Source organism: Artibeus jamaicensis, unplaced genomic scaffold, assembly GCF_021234435.1.
Source record: "Artibeus jamaicensis isolate MK-2021 breed Jamaican fruit bat unplaced genomic scaffold, CSHL_Jam_final contig_548, whole genome shotgun sequence".
Taxonomy (NCBI): Eukaryota; Metazoa; Chordata; class Mammalia; order Chiroptera; family Phyllostomidae; genus Artibeus; species Artibeus jamaicensis.
Genome location: NW_026521883.1, coordinates 1,690,220 through 1,701,510, shown reverse-complemented (window position 1 = coordinate 1,701,510; position 11,291 = coordinate 1,690,220).

Below are 11,291 nucleotides of genomic sequence, written 5' to 3'. Positions count from 1 at the left end.
CAAGATGCTATGCCAAAGAATAATAGAGGCTGTGACCGCTTTAGGCAGGACCATCCAGACAGACCTCCCTGAGTGGTGACTGAAAGAGGGGAAGGCTCCCAGGGACCTCAGATTAAAACTTAGCATCAGAACTAGTACAACTCAGCCGGCAGGCATCAGGCACAGACCACTGCACATCCAGGGAGAAAAAACAAAACCATCAAGTTGCTGTGCTCCCGGAACTATGGTCTCCTAGCATGGCCAAGGCGTGGAAGTCGGAGATCTGGTCATTGTTTCTGGAGGCTTAACAATGCGTTCACTGAAAATCAGCCAGGTCTGTGAGAAGGCCATTCCAAGTGCCTCCATCCTCCACTCGGGGAGGAAGGAAATGGGGCACATATCACTTGTCTTTAGCTTCCATATATGCCAGCCTGAGCAGGGGACACAAATAGATTGCTTATTGAGACCTTTGGTAGGGAGAAGAAAATGTCTCAAACACCCTATGTGAGCCATCTCCAACTCCACCTCCAGCATCCCTCACCTCTCAGCCACCACTGGGTCACTTTTCCATGACCACCTAGAAGGTTCTTCAGCATTTGCATACGTGCTTTCGCGTTACCATGACACTTCCCTGTCTGCCTTCTGTTGTCCCCATTTGCTGTGTGTCCAGGCCCTCCACCCACCGCAACCCCAAGCTTCTTAGGAATAAGAACTGCGTTATACACTTCCTTTGTCTAGGCACTTCGAAGGTGCTAGATAAACACAATGAGTTGAATTTTAAAGTTACCACAGATAAATATTTTATTTCCGGATTGTTAAAGGGGCTGTTAAAGCATGACTTTCTTAAGCCTCCCTGAATTTTACCTTGCAGGTTTATTTTAGAACTCTCCAAAGAAAGAGGAAGGGAGGGAGGCAGAGGGTGGCAGGAACGCACTAAGTCCCCTGTTGTTTTTTACTTATATTTTCTCTTATTATTCTAATGTGATGAGCAAAATCTATCAGTGACAAATATACATACAAATATACATATGTAGTTTATACACACACACACACACACTGATTTCTTTGAAAAACCTGTCTGCATAAATTTTTTTCAAGAGTCTGATGGGATACACTCTGAGAAGAGAAAATATATATTTTAAAAATCTAATGTTGCCAAGCATCCTTTGTTTTTCTGGCCTTTGTTTCCATTCCTAGAGCCCTGTACCCTCTGCCAGCATCACTCAATGCAGAGAAAGGCCAAGCAGATTAAACCGTGCAGCAATACATTAGAGAGCTCGAAGGCCCTCAAAATGGCACACATACAGGGTCAGGGGAGTGCTATTATTTCTATATTAGTTTACATTGGTCTCTGATTTTGAAACAATTCTCGGTGTTTTTGTCTTGTCCTTACACTTACATTTGGTCTGGTGTGCGAGGCATGGCTACAGTTACAAAGCAGAGCCGGAGGGAGTTCCCGGTCAGAGATTCAGGGCCTGAGAAAGGGCCCAGTCTGGGAATCACTTGTCTGGTGACTCTTGCCTGGAGGTGGATTGAAACCCTTAGGGAAATTGGACTTCCACCTCTGACATTTGGGCTTCAGGAACTTCTTAAAAACAGCCCAGAGCTCTGTCTGTGCTGGTAAAAGGACATTTTGCAGACACAGCTAACACTGTCCACCTACCAGTCACAATGTTGAGTCGAGTGCCTTTCTGATTGTCAGCCTCTCACACTCTCTTTGGGGGTCAGTGACTTCTCTCCCATAGTTCACGTTTCTTGTATTATTTAAGGGTTCAGGAAGTGAGACAAGAGTGGGGAATGAAAAGATATAGCTTAAAATAGATAATTTAATTGAAAGCAACCTAAGAGTGAGATAATTAGTCATGCTGTTTCATTTAGGCATCACAAGAATCCTACAGGGTAAGCAATTCATGTTCTCTTTTATAAATTAGGAGAAGAAAGCACAGAAAAGTTCATTACCTTGCCTTTAGTTTCCTGGACTGTTTACAGGTACAGCTTTGAACCTAAGCTCTGCAGCCCCAACGCTAGCAAGATTTCCAGTCTTAACACACGCCCAGCTGCTTGAAGTACATACACTGAGACAAAATTCCACTTTTAAAAAGGACAGAAAACCTGGCACAGAAGCAAAAGGGACTCATTCTAGGCTGTGAATGTGTCTAAAAAATACATGAAAAACTCCAGGTCCAAACACAAGCCTCTTACTTCTCCTTCCCTTCACTCTTTCTTCCTGTGTATAGGCCCATCCTTGGCCTTGTAGATTCCATCACAAATGCACAGTTGGTGTTCTAGATATTTCAGACAATTCAACATCAAATTTTTTAGCAAGGATAAGAATATCAGGCAAGCATGCTTAGGCAGAGAGAGAGGGAGAGAGAGAGAGAGAACTCGTGGATAGACAACCGTGTGGTGATTGCAGGAGGTAGAAGGGAGGTAGAAAAGGATACAGGGGGCAAATGGTAATAGAAAAAATACAATAAAAACATTGTTTAAAAAACCTTACCAGATAATCTTTTTTATTTTTTAATTTTGCTGTAAACCTGGAGGCCATAATCAACTACTTTTAAATTCTGCGGTAAGCCTATCCTGGTTCTTTGCACTGAGCAAAGACAGAGAACCACCTTGCCACAGTTTATACAGAATAATAGGCATATCTATTTCACACAGATAAAATTCTCTTTAGCTGCTATCCTCACCTGATGATATCAGATACATGCCAGGAGTGAGCCAGCAATTTATTTCCCTTCAAAAAATATTTTTTTGTCCTTGTTGGGCAGACAGGGGTGGAAGGAGAATGGAAAGCCAAACTACCAGTCACATCTGGAGGCCAGGCCCCTGAACCAACTCGGCTCAGATAACTTGTCAGCTGGTCACAGCCTGTGAGGTCAGAAATGATACCTTTCAACTGGAACATTTTTCTCAGGGTAAATTCTCATGACAACACAAAGATATTGGAGTCAGGTTTGCAACTGTGGTTAGAAACAGAAGTATTCAAGTCACCTGTATCTACTTCTCAGGGTCATGTGCTAGAAACAGTGTCTGGCATTTGGTCTGTGTACACTGATAAACATTAGTGACACCCCACTTTGACTGGTGAGGGCTGTGGCACCTCCACCAGGGGAGAAGGGAAGGTGGGTAAGCTCTGGCTCTTCGCAGTGTCCTGATAAACTCCAGCCTCTCCCAACACCCAGTAATCACAACATCTCTCCCTGTTTCTCCTGAAAGAAAGGACAGGTCTCAGACCACCGGATGCCCCACTGAACTGAAGTTGTGTCGGAGACTGGATCCCACTCTGTGCGTCCACAGTGACCGGGGAACTGGGCACGAAGCCACTGGAAGGGGTAAGGAAAATACCTCCCTCCAGTCTCCATAAAACTGCTTATAAAGAAAACAGAAGTAATTATGGGAAAAAATGCTTAAAAACCTAGAGGGCTCTATTAAAATGAACCTCACATGGATTCTAGTTTAAGTTTCCAAGACTCAGGCAAGAAATACTCAGGTTTAAAGCCTTCCTTATCCAAGATACTTGGTATTGCCAGCATGGTTGTCCAGAAGCCTAAACAAGCTCTTCTAGGTGACTGGTGGCTTTTCTTCAGTTTTAATTTATTGCTAAAACAGCCTTAAAATAGCAACAAAGGAAATTAGAAAAGAGAAAAGGCCCCTCTCTCCCACCACAAACCATGAACTTCCTTTTAATCTCATCTTCCCCTTCTATTCCTTGTCCATGTGCCAACATGATTTTTACATAGTAAATAAATGTCACTCTAATCTCATCGTTAAAAAAATATTTTCCGAGTAACTTTAAATATATTAAAATCCCACAGTGAGCAGACTAGTCACACTCCGAGCCATATACCCACCCCATTGGAGCTACATTAAACCTGTCCATTTTTAGGCCTAAAGATGCCTTATTTGGGCCAACACACCCCACTTCCAAGCAGGTGTGAATGGTACCCAATCTTCAATAAGATAGAGCTGGACCATAAAGCACCCATATATATATGCACACCAGCATGTTGGGTGTCATCCTCCTCCAGGTGTACTCTCCACCCTTCTCCACTCTGCCCAGGAAGGCTGACCCTCAGGGATGTGGTCTGGAGCTCCCTTGACCTCTGGCTTCTAATTGAGGTCAGCCAATGCGAGGCACCATCAGGAGACCAGAGGGCAAGGGGAGAGTGAGGTCAGGTTTCTTATCCCCCAGCTCTTTCCTGTTGAGACTCCACAGACTGGACACACCCTTCTCCTGAGGGCCACAAGCTCCTCGCCTGCAGCCTGCTCCTCCAGCTACAGCGTCAGCTCTCAGGGCTCAGCAAGTGCTCCCTCCTCTCACTCATGCAGGCTAAGGGCAGTAAGACAGCCCACTATTCTGGTGGTTTCTTTTAACTGTGCCCAGACCTTTGTAATTAGTCCCTTCTCTTGGTTCACCCTCTTGAGTATGCCATCGGTTTCTACTGGGACCCTGACTCATACACCAGGCAATGCAAGAAGTGATTGGCTGAACATGACATCATGTTCCCATTTTGTTCTGTGTATAAAGCTAATGGAGGGGGTGCTGGGGAACAGAGCATCCTGTCATCCTCCAGCAGGAGAACATTAGCGAAAAATCAGTGAAATAGACGGGATCCAACACAGTCTTGCGGCTAGCACCTGCCTAAGAACTATGCTTTTCCCTGAATCTCAAGGCCACTCTGAGATGCCAGAGGCCATACCTAGACGGAGGCGTAACTCTCAGGTACCTCTGTACTCCCCCTTGGGTCCTCTCAGCCCACATTTTACTCAAGCCATTGCTTGAGCAGCCTGTTGGTAACTGTGCACCCAGCAGCCTCTGCTGTACCCAAGATCCCTCATGGTCTGCCAGGAAGTCTCTGACATAGCAGCAGTGTGGGCACTCACAGGCCCACGGGAAACCTTGGCACTCACAGACACACAAAACTGGAAGCATGACGAAGTTAAATCCATGGGACAATCCTTGACCTATGGAACACAGAAGCCAGTGGACAAATCCTCCCCTTTTCTGTCTCTTGAGCGGATAATTCAGAGATGCAATTTCCACAGCTCCTCTCGGAGTTCCCAGTGGGACTGAGTCCCAGTCGCCCATGCTGGGGACCAGCTCAACAACGTGCCTTTGCCTTGGCTATCCCTCTTTGCCTGTTTCACTATTCCCAACCTCCTACAAACACATACACATACACCTATTTCTTTGTGATATTTCATGAAATAAATTACCTGCACGCAAGCTCTTCTCCCTGGCTCTGCAGAGAGAACTCAAGCTAAGATAGGTGGCAAGACTTCCTTATTGGAGACAGGACAATGAAGAAAACACCTCCTTCTTATCATGTCTGTTTGAAATTCACCCCCAGGTGCTGGATGACCTGGCCAGCAAACTCCACAGTCTTCAATCCTTCCCCAACCACATAAAAATGTGTCGAGGCAGAGCCACACTCCACGGAAGCTACCAGGTAGTTTTAGATGACCTAATCCTTTACACCAGTCCTTTATCTGCTCTCTTTCAGTAGGGAGAATAAACCAAGAGTGGACATACCAGAAAGTCCCCAAACCCACCTCCCTGAATGTGAAGGCCAAGCACCCCAAACATCTTGAGGAAATGCATAAAATTGGATTTCTGCAATTTATCTTCTGACTGCTCTATTTGCCTGATGCAGAAAGAATCATTTCCTCACACTTCAATTTTTTTAAAGTTATCTATGCAGCCTACCTCAAATTTTTTTAAGTTGTTTATCCAGCCTGTTCCCAGAAATTCTCTCCAGTACAAGTAATCTTTTAAAAAAATTCTTTCCTCTTCCAAAAAGTCAAGAAATGACTCCTTCAGTAGGCTTTTGGATAGGAAAGGAAATAAGTTGGTTTCCTATATCATTAGTCCAGAGTGATGGGGGGCAGGGGGAGAACACTTGTTGAGAACAGGTGACTTGGGGGGAGCAAGAGAGCAGGGGAAAGAACAGGAAAGTGCGGTGTCGCGGTGGGTGCCGAGGGGAAGGCTCCGGCGCTCAGGAAGTTCTATTCCTGCAAATGTCAAATGGAATAACTCTAAGCAAGCCACTTCGCATTCCTTTAAGTTGGTGAGATTCTTTTCAGTTCATTCGTCTGCTAAAATGAGATCAAATTCCACTTATCTGGGACAAAAATCAATACCAGAAGACTTCACACATATGACTATGCCTGGGACCACAAAAAAAAAAAGAAGCTAGAAATTCTGATAGGATGATCTACCGGGGGATCTCACCATTTAACATCTAGCTTCAAATTAAAGTATGCCACGTTTAGGTAGTTTTCCTAATAAATCCCTTATGGGGGAGGTATGTATGGGGTTCAAATTCCTAATGATGCTGGTAGGTTATAATGAACAGGATTTCCACTTCTTATTGTCTTCCTTAAGTTTATAAGTCAGCCCCGGGGCATGCCTGAAATCCCCGCCTCTCCCGCCTTTGTTATTTTATCCAGCAATAAAGCCCTGTGCCCAGGGCCACACATGGGGCTGAGACGAACATCACAGGCCCTAACTTTGCGGAAAATAGTCTTTCAGCAGCAGCATCTGGCTTCTTGGCATGCTCCCCCAGCTGTTGCGTTGACAGCTCTGAAGTTGCTTTTTACTTTGTCATATGGTTCGGCTGCTAATGGGCTGTCTCTTCTTGCTTGTCCTCCTCTGGGTCATTTTTCCTTCCAAACTCACATCGAGTTCCAAGAAAACCGCACCGCCCTGGCTCCTCAGCAGGAAAGCCCCCATCCCTAGCAGCTGTGGCATTCAGAGGGCTGGGCATCCCAAGCGGGAGTCCGCAGCCCCAACGCTTCCAGAGGAAACATTTCATGACACTGCTGAGTACATTTACTCCATAAGAAGTAGGTCTATGAAGGGGTGATTAGGTGACTTGACAGGCACAGGTGGTAGACTAATATAAAGCGTTATTTGTCTTTGTGTTTACACAAGACGGATCACTATAGTACCCAGGGCTTAAACAAGCACATAATTCTGCCACAAAGGCCACAACGAACTTCTCATAATTGGTAACGCTATTGGATTCCAAGTATGTTTTCCTCCTGGTGCCAATCTGAATACCCGAATGTGAAATTTAGCACCTGCACGTGGCCTCTTGGGCTCCCAGCTCTGGCATCAGCAGTCTGCCGAGTCTCTGCTTGTGCAGCGACAGGCCAGACGAGGGCTGGATGTCCAAACACGAGCCTGTTTCCTGGAACTCCGTGAGCAGCTGAAGAAACCAGCATGCAGTCAGCTTCCCATTCAACCCTCCTAGGGATCTCCAGGGTCCAGTGCAGTCCACTATGACTGTGGAAAAGACCAGAACTCACCCACACGCGTGCCTGACTTCCACGGGCCCACAGTCTGGGCTGCCCCACGCTGTTGAGCAGGCTGAGCGCTGCTCAGCTCCACAGGACGCCGTGAGTAGGGGCTCTGGTGTGGCCCGATGCTGCGCCACACAGTGGCCCTATTTCAGCAAAGGGATGACTGGGGAACATAGGATAAGGGCAACAGAACACACAAATTTAAATCGCCCCAAATTTACAAGCCAGAAAGCTGTAGGAATATTTTTAGAATATAAAACACAAATTGCTGGCCCTGGCTCGGAGGGTCTGTGGGTTGGAGTGCCATCCCATGCACCAAAATATTGCAGGTTCGATCCCTGGTCAGGGCACATACTCATACCTAGGCTGCGAGTTCAATCCCCAGTCAGGGCATGTATGGGAGGCAACTGATGGATGTTTTTCTTTCACATCTCTCTCTCTTTCGCTCTCTCCCCACTTCCCCTCTCTCTAAAATCAATATACTTATCCTCTGGTGAGGATTTTTTAAAATCCTTGAAATAAGTACAAAGGAGTTTCTAGAGTGATTGAAGAGTGTTGACTGAATCCTAAAAGGTGGGGCAGAGTCTGATCGAGTAAAAGAGAGTGACAAGAAATTGATTTGTTGAAGAAGAAAGAGAAGGTGAGGTGCCAGGATGGCAGCAAAGCAAAGCCTAAGACAGAATTATGTGAATCATGTTGGAGTATTTTTTTTAATGTTCTTTCTTTTTTTTTAAGATTTTATTTATTTATCTTTAGAGGGGAAGGGAAGGAGAGAGGGAGAGAAACATCAATGTATGGTTGCCTCTCATGCATCCCCTGCTGGGAACTGGCCTGCAACCCAGGCATGTGCCCTCACTGGGAATCGAACCGTGATCTTCTGGTTCCCAGGCCCTCGCTCAATCCACTGAGCTATACCAGCCAGGGCATGTTGGAGTTTTTTATTCAGGAGAAATTCAGAGGGCCTCTGAAGCACTGATTATGCAACTAGAACCCATTTTTCACTCAGCTCCCTCATTCTCCCAGCTGACACCCTCTTCCAACCCCATCCATTCTTTCAATGAATATTTGAGCTCCTGGGCTAGGTCCTAAGGAAAACCAAAATCTGAAGAAGACTCACGGTCCCTGCCTTCAGGAAGTCAAGTGTAATGGAGGAGTGAAGGTAAGTACATATGAAAGTAAAAGGCAGTGTGGCGCTACTCCCTGACATTGTACAACGTGCCACCAGCATCCTAAGGAAAGAGAGGTCACTTCCAACAGGGGTGGAGGGCGGGGACTTCAGGGAAGAACTGACACTTGAAACTGACCTAGAACTACAGATAGGATGTCAGCAGGTACACGGGTTGGAGAGCACATTTCAGCCAAACAGTAGGACATAAATAAAAGTAAAGGGGAAGGCAACAGGAAGATTTGCTCTGAATAAAAGGATACAAGGGGCCAAAAAGGGACATGAAGGTAACTTGATGCAATTTAATCTGGGAAGTTGGCCTGGAAAATATTGCTGAATGCTTTGAATGACCAAGGATGCAGGTTGAACACTCTTTTGAGTCCATAGGAAGAAAGCCATTGCTCTATTAAATGTTGGACAGAGAGTGCTGCAGCCAGAGCTGGGCTTTAACAGAAGCTTTATCCAGCAGCAGAGTTCCTGTTACGGGAGATGGTGGAGACGAGTACCCAGGACAAATCAGCAGGTGAGAGGCAGCGTGGAGCTGGGCTGCAGCCATGGCAGTCAGAATGGAAAGTCTGCGTCGGATGCCAACAAGGCCAGGCCACCTCCCGAATGGGGCAAGAAAGAAGCGGGAAGAGAAAAGAACAAGCTGAGGTTTTAAGAAGAGAAACAGGGATGCTGACCAGATCAGACAGGAGAGGCGTAAAGTTTACTTCCATGCATGAGATCTGAGGTGGCTGGAGACGGTTGCTGGGACATGAGAGGAGGCTGTCGCCGGTGTGGGAGGTTGGGTTGGAGAGGATGAGCCCAGGTCCTGCAGGCCTGGTGGCAAGCCCGGCTCTTCCTTTAGCATGTTCTACTATGTGACTCGAGACAAGTTAGTAATCTCTCTAAGTCTCAGTTATCCCATTTGTAAAATGGGATAACAACAATAATATTATGCCCAGCATCATTGTGAAATTAAATGAAAGAATAGATGTTAGCACACTACTGAGAACACAGTAAGCCTTCGATTAATATCTATTGTCTTTTTTCCTACAAAGCCAGTCCCTTCAACTCTGTCAACTCAATTTTCAAAACTGCTCCACAGCCTTCCTCCTGCTCCTTTGCCACCAAAGCCCTCACGTGGCCTGGTGTGGAGCCCTACTCAGAGTTCCCTGGGGTCTGCACCACACTGGATCTTGTTTGATCCACCCAACTCATGAGCCCCTAACTCTTCCCTGTGACATGCTCAAGCCTTGATAAACGCCGTGTCCCCCAGACGTGCCTTCCGTCACAGATCCTCACCCTGATGCACCATCCTCTGCTGCCCACGTCCTGGTGGGATGATTTGTTTTCTAACCTGGGGTCAAAAGGAGGGGAAATAGGCCCCCATCGCAGCCAGAAGGCTTTGACTTCAAGGCTGAGACAATATATTTCCTTTCTATAAAAGTTGTAAAACATTAGGATAATGTTACGGTTTTACCGCCCCTCCTTTGTGCTCCCATAGCACTTTGTCCATCTTTCTGTGACAGAATTTATCACCTTGCGTTAGAGTCGATTATGGGACTGCCTCCCTGCCGGGCCATGGGCTCCTCCAGGGCAGGGACCGAATCTTATTCATCTTTGTTTCCCCAAGCCTACCGTAGGTGTTCAATAAATATTGGAAGAGAGTTAACAACAGCTTACATCTGTACAGGTCCGTATGTTTTGCAAAGGCCTCTGAGGGAGACAGTGGGATCTGGCCCAAGAATGCTAAGCAGTAATTCTTCTCTTGCTCAGTGCACCTTGAGTAAGTATAGCCATCAACATGGGGAGGAATAGCAGGACCACATGCCAGTTTTAAAAAGCAGCAGTTACAAAACTTTGGGGTTTCACTAATCACTTTTTAAAATAACCTTTTAATTGGGGGTTAGCAAGATGGTGTTTCCAACTACTTACTTTGCCAAGTAGGTACATTAAAGAAAAACAATCATCATCAACTGCTACTCTCTACACAAAAGGAAGACTGAGCTCCCCCACTGAAAAAAATGTAGCATAGACATAAGCCTAGAATAAAGGAAAATCTTTTAAAAGAATAAACGTAGCTTTAGGAAAACCTCGCACAACTGCCTTCTTTCCCTCATCTCACCAAGGACAGCGGAGGGGCCATGGCGCCACAGCTCACGCACGCTGGACAACCGCAGCCCGGGGCGGGGGGGGTGGGGGCAGAGTTTCTCAGGCCGCCGCATTCCTGGGTGTCCAACATTGCTCCGTTAGAAATTCTTATATTAAAGTGTATACATATATCACATAAAATTTACCATTCTACCCATTTTTAAGTATTGTGCAATCACCACTAGAGTCTCTAGAACTCTTATCTTCCAAAACTGAAATTCTATACCCATTAAACACTAACTCTTCATTCCTCTCTCTTCCCAGCACTTGGCAACTATCATTCTACTTTCTGTTTCTGTGAATTTGACTATCCTGCATGCCTCATATAAATGGAATCATATTTGTCCTTTTCTGACTGGTTTATTTCACTTAGCATAATGTCTTCAATGATCATCGATGTTGCAGTGTGTGCCAGAATCTCCCTTCCTTTGAAGGGGGAATAATACTCCATTGTAGGCATATATCACATTTTATTTATCAGTTCATCCATTGACAGACATATGAGCTGTTTCCATCTTTTGGATATTGGGCTCTATTAGAGTTTTTAACTTATTTCTTTCCCATGACAATAACCACAAGTATATAGCATAAAAAAATTCTGAATCTTCTTGCTGGTGATCTCCTTACAGCTGAACCCTGCTCTGGGCTGACCAAGCCTGCTTCTGCCTTCCCACAGTATGTGGTCCTCATGGGCTCTTCC